Source organism: Lacerta agilis, chromosome 2, assembly GCF_009819535.1.
Source record: "Lacerta agilis isolate rLacAgi1 chromosome 2, rLacAgi1.pri, whole genome shotgun sequence".
NCBI lineage: Eukaryota > Metazoa > Chordata > Lepidosauria > Squamata > Lacertidae > Lacerta > Lacerta agilis.
In genome coordinates this window covers 52,985,172-53,000,156 of record NC_046313.1, presented here as the reverse complement: position 1 = coordinate 53,000,156, position 14,985 = coordinate 52,985,172, and the positions used below count along the sequence as shown (strand labels likewise).

Sequence of the window (14,985 nt, the reverse complement as noted above, 5' to 3'; positions counted from 1 at the left end):
TGGGGCTTCCTTTGAAGATGGTTCAGAAAATGCAGCTGGTGTAGAATTCAGCAGCCAGGTTGTTCACTGGGGAAAGACAGTCTGAGCACATAACACAAATCCTGGCCTAATTACACTGGTTACCCATTAGTTTCTGGGTTCAAAGCACTGAATTTGACCTATAAAGCCTTATACCCCAATACCTCAAGGGCTGACCTGGATCCTGCAATCGTCATCTGAGGCCCTTCTTCAGGTGCCCTCTCCACAGGAGGTCTGGAGGGTGGCAACACGAGAATAGGCCTTTTTCAGTGGAGCCTCTCTGATTGTGAAACGCTCCCCTCAGGGAGGCTCCCCTGGTGCCATCATTACATATGTTTAGGCACACAGGCAAAAGTGTTTATTTTTCATCAGGCTTTTGGCTTTTAATCATCTGTGGCCTCCTTGAGTGGGTGAGCTGTTTTAAATCATGCCTTTTAAAAACAGGTTTATATTTTAGTTTTTTCCTGTTTGTTTTATGATTGTTTTAATGTATGTATGTATTATGTTTGTTTATAGTAAGCTGCTTTGAGTTACTTTGGTAAAAAGTGACTAACAATTGTAATAAATAATAATAATAATAGTAATGATGATGAAGGTAAGGAGAAATTAGGGGCTGTGGAAAAGGGAGTAGCCGAGATGGTTTACTGATCCACCAGCAAAATAAATACTGCTACATTGCAACTGCTGCTCCAGATGTTGGGTTTGTAACAACTTAATGGCTACTCCGGGCAAAAACTTTCATGGATCAGAGTCCACATTGTTATGGACCCAGCCAGATGGGCGGGGTACAAAGAATAAATTATTATTATTATTATTATTATTATTATTATTATTATTATGAACAAAATGTAAACAGGAAGGTTAGAGGCAAATGAAATGCAGAATGTATAGACAGGGACAATGACATTATATTTAAAATATGTTTAGTCTTGTTATGTTAACAGCAGCATTTAATTTAGTTGTTACATTCAATTATTCCTAATATTCCACATGTGCTCCCTGTGGCCACAATTCTAATGCATACAAAAGTGGATAATAACCATAACATTTTCCAGTTAATCTTGTGGGTTAATCCATCAAGTCCCTTTGTGTCATCTTGCTCTTTACAGTAGCACATACAGTATTAGTTTAAGCCAGCATTTCTCAAACTGTGTTCCATAAAGCCATCTAAGGGGTTCCGTGATTTCCACTGAGCTGCAGCTATCAGGAATAAATGCACTGCTCAAGCAATTTCCCTGGAAACCCCTTCCCCTCCTTTCCTTCTCCCACTGTTAAACCAGGCAAGCAACATTGCCCAGCCCATACTGCCCTGCTATACTGGGCGAAAAGTGCTGTTCAAGCTCTTGTCATGTGACTCCCTCACCCCCTTTTAGCATCTTCTATTGAGCTGCAGCCTGGAGGCAAGGGTAATGCTGCAGTGAAATAGAGCCACAGCCTAACCAGTAAGTGCATCTGGCTGTAAACCAGAAGGTTGGTGGTTTGAGCCCACCCAGGCAAAGCTTGGGCCAGGATTCCTGCATTGCAGGGGGTTGTACAAGGTGACCCTTAGGATCCTTTCCAACTCTACAATTCTATGAATGTATGAAAAGCTTCTCCCATCAGAGGAGGTCCACAGCAACCTTTTTCAAGGACTCAGTTGTTGTTTTTAAAAGCTCATGCTGTTTGGTGTTGCCTTGCTTGCTGTCCCAATAATCAACCCCTCTCCCCGCTCCCTTTAAAAATAATTTTAAAAGATTTTACTGCAAGGGTTCCGCAAACATCTGAGAACCATAAAAGTCAACAAGTCCAAACTGTTGCAAATATATTTCCTCTTTCTCAAGCTAGTTGTATTACTTTGCTTAGCTTAAAAAAACAAAGAGGCTGATTAATTACATTTCTAAATAAAACTCAAACTGGCCTAAAGCAACAGTCAAAATCACAACCGTCTTTCTTCCTGCTGCAGGAAAAGAAGTGGTCTCTTACATTTTTGCATACTCTAAGTACATATTGCCCAGAACTTACGTGTCACACATGATTAGCTAGAAAATATACCAGAGATGACACGTTTCAGAAATGCAAGATTTTAAGGAAGCTGAACAATCTTATGCATGTATACACTGAAGTTAAGTCCCACTGAGTTAAGAGGAGTTTATTCCCAAGTAAGTGTGCAAAAGACTACAGCCTATCTAACTGGCCTACAAGCATGATCTAGTCTACGGTAGCAACACCTTATTAAACAAGAGTCATCAAGCGAAGTCTGAAGCAACAACTGGACCTAACTTTGTATTTCCCCCCAAAACTGGAACTAAACACCCCCTGCTGACTTAAGCAAAATTCAGTATATCGATATCCAGCTCAGAATAAGAGTTTGACTTAAAAAAAAAAAAGTCTATAAATTGTTCTGGACACAAAACACTGGTTGTGTTTGCATGCCACGGTTGGCCATTAACTATGACTTGCTGTGAACCAGCAATGTGCTGAGCAATGCTTTCCAATCACTCCTGCTTTGCTCCTCCCGTATGCAGAACAATCCACAAACCATGGTTTATTGTGTCATCAAACTGTGGTTATCCCTAAACAAACCGCACCAGCAAGCCAAGAACAGACTTGCTCATTCAGGAGAAGCCTAGCATGGCTTATGGCTCACTGTGACATATAAACATAGCCATTCTCTGGGAGGTTTTTTAGACATTTTACATTTAATCCTATTTGTATTTTGTCTGCTTCAAGAAAGGCTACAGGTGGGAGAGAAGGCTGGGGCCTTAATACAATCCACTGCAGACTGTGAAGATCAACAGGTTTTGGGTGAGGAAAGAGCATAATAAAGAACCATGTTTGGGATTTGTGTTTCAAGGAGATGGGAGAAGACATCACTTGGTGTATGAAATGCTTTTGTTGTTCAGTCATTCAGTCGTGTCTGACTCTTCGTGACCCCATGGACCAGAGCACGCCAGGGATGCCTATCTTTCACTGCCTCCCGCAGTTTGGCCAAACTCATGCTAGTCGCTTCGAGAACACTGTCCAACCATCTCATCCTCTGTCGTCCCCTTCTCCTTGTGCCCCCCACCTTTCCCAACATCAGGGTCTTTTCTAGGGAATCTTCTCTTCTCATGAGGTGGCCAAAGCGTATGAAATGCTAGGGGTGTGAAATAGGAGGGGGGTTTGGCAGCAGCATGGGATGGCAGTTGAGGGAGGGTGGGAATTCTGTCAGTTGAGGGAGGGCTTACTACAAATCTGTTTTTCCAATGTTCCTCAAATAAGCACTCTGTTTTAAACTTGGACTGTGAAACCCACGTCCAAGAGGTTTGAACACCTACCCCAATTTCTACATAGTGTTGTTAGTGACTGTGACAATATCATTACTATACACCATAGGCCAGGGTATACCTCCCTAATCCTGCTGTGGTCAGCCACTTTCTTTAGCTATTGTACTTGTTGCTGAAATGCACCTGTAGCTGCAAAACCAAGACGCCTTCATCTGCCCCAGCTGCATGTCTCTCCCACATCAGTCTGTAAGACCACAGCAAGCGCTGCAACCTTCCAAAAGCTTGACCTCACCCCCCAAAGGCGCACCTGTCCACTGTCTCTCGAGATAGATGGATGCCAACATAATCCTGCAAAATCTGACCCTTAGTTATCTGAAAGTAATTGTCCATTTTCACCTTCTGTCCCATGTCTATGTGAACAACCTTGTGGTTAGGAATCCCTACGTATCTGAGCTTGTTTGGAGGTTGGAGCAGGGGAGCGCAGCTATCGTATACCTTTGACTGAAGATCGGTACACTCCTTCTTTGGGAGGGATGCACATGGAGCGGTGAGGGAGGGAGGGGACACCCGCCTAGCCAGCCAGATCAGCCAAATCAACCCTGGCGATCAATGGGGTGACAGATGTCGCAGCCAGATCGCCCTCACATCCAAGGGAATCTGCCCCCTTAGCTACTTCATTTCAGAAATCTAGAGAGGGACATAAATGGGTAAAAATTTGGAGGTGGGACAAAGTGGATTTTTTTTTAAGGCCGTCATATCTCCCCCCCCCCCCCATAATTTGAGCACTTGAAGTTCACTTTCTTCTGTTTTAGAGAACCAAGCACTTGCAGGTGAGATTTATCCACTGCTTTAATAAACCTGATAGTTATGCTGGGAAGCGGGGGATCTATATACAGCATTGCTTCTCAGTGTATCTAAATTTGAGCTGTACGACACAGTTTAACCAATCTTAATTTAGATGAGTGCTTGTCCTATATGACGCCTAGTATTTGCTTCAGGGGTGTGACCCTGTGCTGAAACCATGAAGACATGTCTCTTACATAAACAGCAATTTGAGGTTAGATTCAGGACAGGCCTTCCTGTGGGCCTGTTTGATTTCACGTATATGAGAAATGAGGAGAAACCCACAGCACTCTTCATTAAATGGTTGGTGGGGGGGGAGGGATAAACAATGGGGTTTTTCTTTTTTAACAAGCCAAAGCCAATTAAATGCCAAACATGTGCCTCCTTTCTGTTAAGACAGTGTGGCTACAGTTCAGTGTCTTGGCGCCTGAGCTTATGTATGCTTACATGAAAGTAAGTCCCACTGTGTTCAATTAGACTTACTCTCATGTAAGTGTGCACAGGACTGAAAGCAAAAAAAATATTGAAGCAAGGAGGCCAAGGGAACAACATTTAAATGCCAAACACATCGCAAATTGTGATGGTGTGACATTGGACAAAATGATCATTATGTGAGAATATTATATTTTGTAAGTTGATGGGGGGGGGCAGCTAAAAAAAAACCTCTTGTCTATATTGGCCAGAATCTAAAGAACTGTGAAATTAGTTCCATGAGCCTGAGTAACTTGCTTTTTTTTGTTTGTTTGTTTAAATCACAGGCCCTTTCTTACTGGTGTAATATACAGCAGGCAGCAGGCTCCACATCTCTAATTGTGATGCAGTTCCAAGGCACTTTCAGAGGAAATAGTCAGCATTACACAAGGAGAAACTGTTTTGTTATTCCTTTTACATTGTGGTATCTGCCCTGGAAAGTATCCATCAGTTCTTCACCCTGTAATTACTGTCTCCAGAACGTACTTCTAAATGTTTAAAATCGTATTTCTCATTTGCAGTCACAAGACAGAGCTTCCAGAATCTGGAGTCATTCCCAATCCGCTCTGTGTCTTCAGAACAATCTAGATTTGTCTGAGTGTCCAGCAATATGAAACCCAGGGGTCAGTATTACCCTTAGCCTTTTCTGGTCCAACAGTGCTTTGATTACAAGCCCTTAAGCAGCACACGAGCATTTCCAGAGGACTGTGCTCACCCGTCACATACAAGAGCCCTCATTCTAAGCCCCACAGTTTTCCTGAAAGATATCTGCCTTCCAGCTGGCTCCTCGCTTCAGAGTTCAGCATTATTACACCCCTCAAAGCTTTGAATGCATCCACTCCACATGCCTGCATCACCACCTCCCTTGCCAAGTGCTTAATGTGCATCTGCAAATTATTAAAGCATCTAAATGTTAAACAATAATCAAATCCTTTGGGTGGGGCTTTCCTCCTTCTCCCTAACAGCATATGAAGACGTGGTGCTTCAAACGCTGTTTCTTAGTACAGAAATCAGTAGGGTCCTTATTCCAATAATGTTAGTAACCTTGTGATTTGTGTTATGTAAGCTTAAGCAATACCCAGAATCTGGATTAGCTCCTAAAGTCTCCTTCGTGCTTCACTGCATTTCCTTAACAGCTAAACCAATTTTTTAATTTTTTATTTATTTTGCCAAAGCCCACAGTTACTCTGGCACTTTTAAATTCCACTGTTTGAACCTTCTCTTACCCTGTATATAGATGTAAAAGATCACTTAAATCCAGTTCAAAGTACAGCAATGGATCTATGCTTTCTGAATTGTCTGATTTCTCTTCCTGGTCTGGAGCTAGCCAAGACTTACGAGTACCAGACATAAAACTGCCTTTTGTTGCTCAAAGCCCAGAATGTTATTAAGTAACATCCTGACAGATAAATCTTAAAAACAGCCTTGGAATATATTCCAAAATCCCAGTTCCAAAATGCTTGGAAGCAAATCCTAATGGAATTAGGTGTGTTGTAGACCATAGCTCAAGCAATCAGAAACATTTAACTTAACGACTACATTTAATTATGAAACGTTTCCTCTCCCCTACAGTCAAGGTGGGGAGCTCTTTTCAGTCCACGGGCAACATTCCTTTGTATATATCCTTCCATACATATTCTTTTTCATTACGAGTAAACATTTCAAGCATTATCCATAGACCTAGTTTTTATAAACATCAAATGAGGAGATTTAATCTGTTTCTTGATTATACAACTTCAAGATGAACATGGAGATTAAAAAAGAACGCTCTTCCATAGAAAACTTTCCTGCACATAGAAAACTACCGGTAAATGAGGGACAGCTTTGTAGCTGTGCTTCTCTATGGAAAGCTACGGTACTTTCTCTATGTAGGGAGAAGAATCCAGTAACAGGACCCTGACTTGTAGCCTGACATGGCACAATCTTATTTCCTCGTCTGATGCTTGTGAGAACTAGGCCTTCATAATCACATTTGGCAAAGTAGAAGCAGGGAGCTGTCTGTAATAAGCAGATGCCACATTAAAGAGTGCTACACCAATGTCTTAAACCAAGGTCTCTGGCAGCAGGAGGTTCAGACATCTTACTCACTACAGTACCGCAGGAACTTGCTAGAGGTAGGAATTGCTATGCTAGCCTGTTATCTTTTGCGCTGCAGTAACTGCACCACTGCAGATGGCAAGAGGATTCCCTGCAACTGCCAATTAGGACAGAAAGGGAACCAAAGGGATTCTATCTGGTCTATAAAGTTACTGTCTCTTGGTTGGCTCTTACATCTTGCATTGTTCTGTTGCTTGATTCCCTGCCAGTCCTGAGTGAGACAGCATAGTTTGAATATTGTAGTTCTGTGCTTTTTGGTTACACATGCTCAGGTTAGACTAGATTCCTAGACATATGTGGCTCTGTGCCACTTCAAAGGGACAACTGCATCAAACCTAAAATGAGTCTGTGGTCCAATTACTCTGGTGACGGGAATCTGCTTGATGAATGGAGTTTAAGGTCCACAAAACCAAGTGGTCAGAAAGCAGGTCTGCTTCCACAGAAACAACTGTTCTATCCCAGCCCCACAATGGTCCATATATTTATGTGTATGTGCCTCTATATAGAGACAGATAGATAGGTAGGAGGAGTGCCAGCTCCTTGAGCTCCTTGGAGGAAATGTGGGATATAAATATAATAAATTAGATGTTAACACATATAAAAATTTATATCCCTCAGATTATCACTTTAGTCCCTGCTAGAGAATATAAACTCTGCCAATGCCCAGATTTTTTTGTTAAAGTCTCAACCTATTGACACTGGCAGAGTTTACATTTTCTAGCAGGGACTAGAGTGATCCGATTTTCTTCATATTCTTTTTAAATATTATAAAACCTGCAGAGGTCAGTCATTAATCTTTGGTGATGATTTATAGCTATGGCTCTGAAATGCATAACTCTACATTCTGTGGCTACAAATTAATGGTTTTTAAGCATATGGAAAACCTCAGAAGAGTAATATATGAGATGTCCTTTAAGCATGACTCATGTCGATTATGTTCAGTCATTGAACTGGCAATACTTCCAAGCAACAGGAAAGCAATAGACTTGATTGAATCATTAAGCTTAAATGGATGTATAAAAATGTACCCATTCACGCAAACTCTCTTCCCACTCACACAAGCTGCACAAATCCAAGAGATTGAACAGGTAAATAAACAAAAATCATGCAGCTCCATAAACTGCCATTAAGCTTTTACCCATTACAGAGACAACTAGTGCAGTACTGTGTGGTTAGGATTATGTGCTGGTCATTTCTGATTCTGAGCTCTGCTTAGCTATGAACTCAGGGGTGGTCTGAGGCAGGCCACTATCTTGTACCTTCAATTTACCATCTATATTATGGCTATACCGCAGCAATACTGGCCTATTTTACAAATGAACACACATAGGACCAGACTGCAATGTAGCATGTAAAACACATAAGGGGAAAAACACTACAGGCACACTGCGCATTAGTATCATTTTTGTCAACTTAAGATATAGCTCCCTGCTGGTCAAATAACCGCTGTGGTTACCTATAATTCGTTTAGCAGCATCTGCTTGAAGAATTACCTCCTGAAAATTATTGGCAATTCTTCCACACAACCAATTCATCTCTTCCTAACGTAGCTGCAAAACAGACAAGAGAGTCCACTGATGTAAGAGACCACTGTATGTCAATGACTTGGGTGGGATTTCTGTTTTCTCCCAAATCAGTAAAAGGGGGGCGGTGAAAAAGTGCAGCTCATTTTTATTCTGTTAAGCAAAATAAATGCCCTTTCGCTGTATGTGGTGCTGTTAGAAGATAGGAATGTGGGGTGTGTGCATGTTTTCTAACCTAGAAACTCCATACTAAACATGGTGCGCTAGGGCACTCATGCAAATTTAATGCATCTGGCGCAAACAGCAGCCAGGTCATCTGTACTGTGCCAAGGAAGTTATATGTAATTTTGATAGATGAGGCAACTGCAAATAAAGCCAGCTCTGTGCTCTTAGAATTCCACAGCATTTCTACATAATTGCAGGCTGACTATTGCAGGGACCCAGGGATCCTCTTTCACAAACTGTCTAATATTAAGCAGCGGTAGGGCACACAGCAATGCTCTTCTAGCCCTGTTTTGTGTCCCTAAAATCAACAGGAACATGGAAAAATATATGTCTTACATATGATACACTACTAAATGGAATAAGGAGGTAGGAAAGATATCCACTAGGGATTTTTTGTGTTTTAGATACCAAATGGACAAAGACAAACAGAGGTGATGAGGAATCAGGATTTAAAAGGGGAAGAAAGGAAAAATAATGAGGAAGAAGTATTCATTGAATCTGAATATTTGTTTACTAGTGGAAAACAAGCTCACTTTCATATTTAGTTAAAGCAGAACTTCAACTTTATAGTTTGAAAGTATAAATAACCTAACGCCATGAAGCGGTATCCAATGAAGTAGTTCCATTAGCACAAATGATTTCAGTTTGTACAATGGGACTTCTCTTTTCTCTTCTTCCCATCTCTCTGGTGCCCTCCCTGAATCTGCTCCAGGGGATTGTGAGGGAGGTGCTATCCAGAACAGATCCAGGGGGCATTTGGGAGATGCACAGGGAGCTATGGGGGAGCGAGTTCTGTTGTGCAGCCGGAAGTCTTTGTGCTAATGGAACTTGTGTGAAAGCCAGTGTGGAATAATGAGAAAGACTGTTGGACTAGGACCCGGGAGACCAGCCTTCAAATCCCTATTTGGCCACAAAGCTCACTGGGATGACCTTGAGCCAGGCACTGCCTCTGTCTGGAGTGAAGAATTAACTCCTTATTGTCAAAAGCGCACTTACAAGTTAGCTGAAGGTTAACTCAGTCCTACATATCGCAGCTACTCCTAGGTGTACACCCAATGGAGCAGATGCTGTAACAGAGAGGACCCACCCCGACCTCAGCTAATGTATGTCCCAACAGCAAACAAATTTGTTGGATACAACCAGAGTATACAAATATGAACTACCAAAGAAAGAAAAATGACATTATGGTAGGTGTGGTAAAATAAATAAATTACCTTGAATTTCAGGACATCTTTCCACCAGTGGAAGGAGGCTATAAAGAACTGGTGACCAATTCTGCTTCCTGAGAAGTTGCTTAACTGTTCACACTGAAATCAGTGGGACTGAAAAGTGTCCCCAATCTCATTTGGCTTCTTGGATATCGTAAACCACAGCACTCATGAACCATGAATTACAGACTGTGGTTAAATGAGATCATGTAGTGTACAAAGGCATCCATCTGGAATCAGAAGCAGCAGCGACCACTTCCTTTGGGAATTACTAAGGCCCATGGTGAATTACTGTTATAATTGTTGCATTTTGTCTCAACTTTGTGTGGACTTTTTCATGCTAATTTAAGGATGCTCTTATAAACCATCTGCAAGATTGCATGCACCCTAATCAAAGGAAAGTGGTACCGACATTCAGTATCCTGAAGACACTACCAATAATATTCCAGAGCCTTGATGGAACTATGATATTTACATTCTTATACATGCTACACACATCCGTTCTCTTTATCCCACCATGGTTTTGGTCAAAGAGGTTTGCAGGTTTTGAAGAGACTGCAATGAGCTAAGAAAAGTGAACATCTGTATCACAATGGATTTGTCACTTTCCAAATCTCCCTGATGCTATTTTCTGTGCACAGCTTTTATCTGCATAGCCTGGGCACAAAAATACCACAATTGGCCAGTACTATTTCATGTACCCATGCCATCCATGTCATGTAAAGCACGGTTAACCAATGTTTTGTCAGCTGCTGTAGGTCTACAATTCCCATTGTTCCTGCCTATTGGGCCATGGTTTCTGGGGGATGATGGGAGCTGAACAACATCTGGAGGGCTTTGTTGGCTACCCTGGGTGTTAAGTGATGATCCATGAGATGATCCACATTGCTCCACTTCCAGAGACTAGGAAAGTCTTATGTAAACGAGCTTGGTGTGTGAGGGTGGCCTTATACGACCTTATATGGGAGAAATCCAGAAAATGCCTTTCCTCTACCACCAGAGGACTTGTGTAAAATCCGAATGTAAAAATCTCTTTTCTCCAAAGCTCTTGAGAACTAAGAAGGAAAACAACACAACTCACTGGTCACTTTAACAGTGCAAGAAGAAATGCTTGTTGAATCTCTGATAAGCTTTTTTTTAATTTTTTTTTATTTTGTAAAATGTATCAACCACTTAACCAAAAGGTCTCCACACAGCAAACATGATTTATCAATAAAAGCAAGTATACATAACTAAATTATTGCCGAAATAAGCAAGTTCTTAGCAGGCTGTCTAAACCAACATAGCAGGGAAGTTCCAAGGCACAGTTTTAATTCAAACATTGATTAATATTTTTTAAAAATAATTGGTTTTTTTAAAAAAAGTTTTTAGTTGTCTTATTTTTATCTGTAAACCGCCTTGAGTCCCTGTCAGGGAAGAAGGTGGGGTATAAATAAATATAACAACAACAACAACAACAACAAGCGCTGCAATGTTCAAAGATCCATTCCAAACAGTTATGCAGCAGACATTGTATGTCACTCTTAAAAGTGCAAATTATACAGATTAAGGTGGGTCAAATCAAAGTCATTGGGATGGGGAGAGAAATGAGCACCAGGCTATCCATAGCACTCTATGGAGGTAGAGAAACTGGCAGATGGAAAGGACCATCACCAAGAAGTCACTACCCTCAATTCCTCCTTTTCTGAGCAGCATATGATCAATCTGCCATACTTTTCATAAGACCCTTCTCTTATTTTCTTCTGTCAAAGAAAGGTAAAGGTGGAAGAGGTTCCTACTACACATTGCCTCTTGAACTCAGAGATCCTTTTGAGAAGTGGGGGCTCTCCTGCCTCTCCCGGGGCTTCCCAGCACCACCCACCCACAAACAAACAAACAAACAAACAGAATGGAGTTTTCCTGCTTCAATCCATCTACCACGACACTGTCAGAAGATGGTTTGCATTATTTTTCAGAGCCACTCAATACCCGCTTCCTCCTCTCTGCAAATAAAACACATTTCCTTTCCTTCCAACCCCACTGTTCACGACCCCCCTCCCCAAACCATGCATGTACACAACTCTGGATACATGTGTCAGATGAAGTCTGCTTTTTAATCTGCCACAAGCCTAAGAGTACTGCCCCTCTCAAAATCCCAACAGGAGATATTTCAGAGTTTTTTGTGTTGTAAGAAGTGCATCTTCCCAGCTTATGCACACAACCATTTGCATATACAGTAATGGAAAAACGGGGATAGCTCAGTCAGTCAGTAGAAGCATGAGACTCTTAATCTCAAGGTTGTGGGTTCCAGCCCCACGTCGAGCAAAGAGATTTCTGCATCGCAGAAGGTTGGACTAGATGACCCACGCGACCCCTTCCAACTCCATAGGTAGCTAGTCTATGCACCGGGTAAGCACCTGAGGGTCGCCCTACATTTACATTACTGTACTCCCTTCCCTTCGGAAATGCAGAGGATGCTGCCAGGAGCTTTTCTCTTGCTGTAAGGATTGCAACCCCCTTGGTGCTGCTGCTGCTGCTGCTGCTTACCTGAGCTCAGAGTTTCCCACAGGTAGGAAATCGCCTACGAGGTGGGGGGGGGGTGGAAAGTCACATTGCTCCAAATAACTCCCTCCCCGCTAGCGGTACTGTACAGACCAGGGAGCGGATTTACCTGCCGCAGCCGCTGTGGCGACAAGTTGGCAGCGCCCGCCTCGTCCGTCGGACTTCTTGCCTCGGGAGCCTGAAAACCAAGTTAGGCAGGAGTTTATTACGGCGCGGAAACCTCCCCTGCCGCCGCCGCCGCCGCTCTTCCCAGCGATGAAGTCATCCCCAGCCGCTTTTCCATCCGCGTCTCGCCTCCTCGCCTAGCGGGGTCACCGGCCGGCGGCTTCGGCTTTCGTCGTCGCGGGGGCCCGCGAGAAGCCATGCTGGGTCAAGCGGGAGCCATGCAGGTGCGCCGTCGCCTCCAGGCTGCAGCAGCGGGCGGGGAGGGAGGGAAGGAGGCAGGGGGCGGGCGAGCCCCGCTGAGGGAAGGCGGAGAGGTGAGGAGCGCAGAGGGCGAGGAATAGCCAAGCGGGAAGCAGAGGTGGGCAGGGGGCAGCAGGAGGGCACAGCAGCCGGAGAACAAGCGCCCCCGAGCGCGCCAGAGGCAACGGAGCGGCCGGCTGAAGGCGCCGCAGCCGCGGGGAAGGGGTCGTCCGAGGCGCGCGCAAACCCTGCCCTGCCCGCGGGGCGCACCTTCCGCGCCTCGCCCGGGAACACGCCGCTACCCGCGCCGCGCTTTCTAGAACAGCCTTGGCGTTTCCAGCCGGAGCTGCGCTTCCCCCGCCCCTTTGGCGGAGGCCCTCGGCGTTCTGCGCTCCTATTGAGCGGCTGCCACGTCGGAAACCCCGCCTTCGCCCGGCACGGAGAGAGCGGTACCGTAATGCTCCCAATAGCCGCCGCCTCCCCGGCGATGGAGCCTGGACGGTGTTAGAGCTGTGCGCTCGTCACCCTCCCCGAAACGCACGCAGCAGCACCCAACTTGTGAGTGAGACGTCTCGTTGCCTAGGTCGTTTAGAGCACCGACAAGAATTAGGCGCTCTTGTTTGATGGGAACGAAGGACCCTGAGACTGAACGCATTATTGGCAAGAAAAGGAAGGTCTTTCAGCTTTGGCAAAGAGATAGAAACATTTGCAGGGAAACCCAAATGCTTGTTTAGAAAGCTATTGTATACTATCAACCTTACTGTATGCTTGTGAAACATGGACCACTTATAAACACCATCTCCAACTCCTTGAAAGATTCTCCGAAAAATTTTACATATCACTTGGGAAGGCAGGCGAACTAATGCCAGTGTACTGGAAAAAGCAAAGATCGCCAGTGTCGAAGCAATGATTGTTCAACATCATCTTTTTTGGACTTTGTTGGACTTTGTTGGACATGTTCAAATGCCTGATTATCGTCTTCCAAAGCAACTACTCTATTCCCAATTTAAGAATGGAAAGCGTAATGCTGATGGTCAGCAAAAGAGGTTTAAAGGCTCTCTCAAGGCAAATCTTTAAAAACATAGCATAAACACTGACAATTGGGAAACACTGGCCTGCGAGCGCTCCAATTGGAGAACAGCCTTTACCAAAGGTGTCATGGATTTTGAAGATGCTCAAACTCAGGACGAAAGGGAGAAATGTGCTAAGAGAAAGGCACGCCTGGCAAACCCTCACCATGATCAACTCCTGCCTGGAAACCTATGTCCCCACTGTGGAAGGACGTGAGGATCCAGAATTGGCCTCCACAGTCACTTACAGACTCACTGTTAAGACCATGTTCATGGAAGATAATCTTAGTCGGCTATGAGTGATCACCAAAGAAGAAGAGATGTCCTTGTGGGGGTGGGGGGCATTATCGCATTCTAGGAGGCAGGGCTGGCCCACCCATGAGGCAAGGTGAGGCGACCGCCTCAGGTGGCAGGACCCATAGGGGCAGCAGATCTTAATCTAGACCTTTGTAGGAGGTCAGGTAGGAGCAAGGGGCAAAGAGATGGGCCTTAAAAAAGCACTGGTAGGTGTGGGGGTGGAGGGTCTTACTTTTGTATCTGAAATGCAAGATGTTGTCCTATGTGCATATCATTTTTTACCCTGTTAGCCAGAAGGGAGAAGTCTGTTGTGTTGTGTTTTCATCTCTCTCTCTCTCTCTCAAACTGGCGTGTGGATCAGGGTGGGATCAGGGTGGCATTTGAACATGAAGTATAGAATTGTGTTTTGAACATGTGCTCCAGGTGTCATTCTGCTGCCTCCGCCTTCAGTTAAGTTAATCACATTATAAACAAACTGACAAGCAAACTGATTGAATGCCCATGTTAACAGACAGGTCTCACTTTAGTCAACCAGCTGTCTACAGGACGCTGTGAGGAGAAACACACTCACTGTTTCTGAGGTAAAGCGATTGTTTTGCGTTGAGAAAATCTTACTGCAGTGGAAGATATTGAACCAGATGGTCCTGGAGCTTGCAATAAAAGAATGTGAAACAGAAAAGTTGATCCTTAAAGTGCACTTTGCTGATCACAACCAACCTGCTTTCGGATGACAGTTAGAGCAGTGTGTGGGCGGGCATCTACATTCTTTAAACTTGCAACATTCTATTTCTGCTGCAGCAGCATCTACCACCTTTGGGGATTGAAGAATTTAACAGCCATGAACAACTTCATGCATGCTGGGGGGGGGGAGAGAAAGCTTTGACCACTTCAGCCTAATTACAGCAGATTAGAGAAGGGAATTCCTCGTGGTCCTTTATGGCCCTCCACCATATTCCTAGAAGCACTTCAGTGTGGGAAGTGATACACTTAACAGCATTAATTGACAGTGAAGAAATTATCCAAACCAACACGAACATCTTTG

General features: G+C 43.9%; 1 protein-coding gene across 5 annotated transcripts in view; it reads right to left on the bottom strand.

Moving 5' to 3' along the window:
- P4HA2 (prolyl 4-hydroxylase subunit alpha 2) overlaps positions 1 to 14,655 on the bottom strand; it is a 47,672-nt gene extending 33,017 nt beyond the window's left edge. For 2 of the 5 annotated variants that reach the window (XM_033140065.1, XM_033140061.1), the window contains exons 1-2: positions 12,847 to 12,967; positions 12,284 to 12,349 (exon numbers count right to left, since the gene is read on the bottom strand). The gene's annotated coding sequence lies outside the window, so the exon portion shown is untranslated. Of the gene's footprint in view, positions 1 to 12,280; positions 12,610 to 12,846; positions 12,968 to 14,558 lie in introns of those variants that run through there. The other 3 variants (XM_033140064.1, XM_033140062.1, XM_033140063.1) reach the window with 3 other exon arrangements.
- Positions 14,656 to 14,985: the final 330 nt, after the last annotated feature.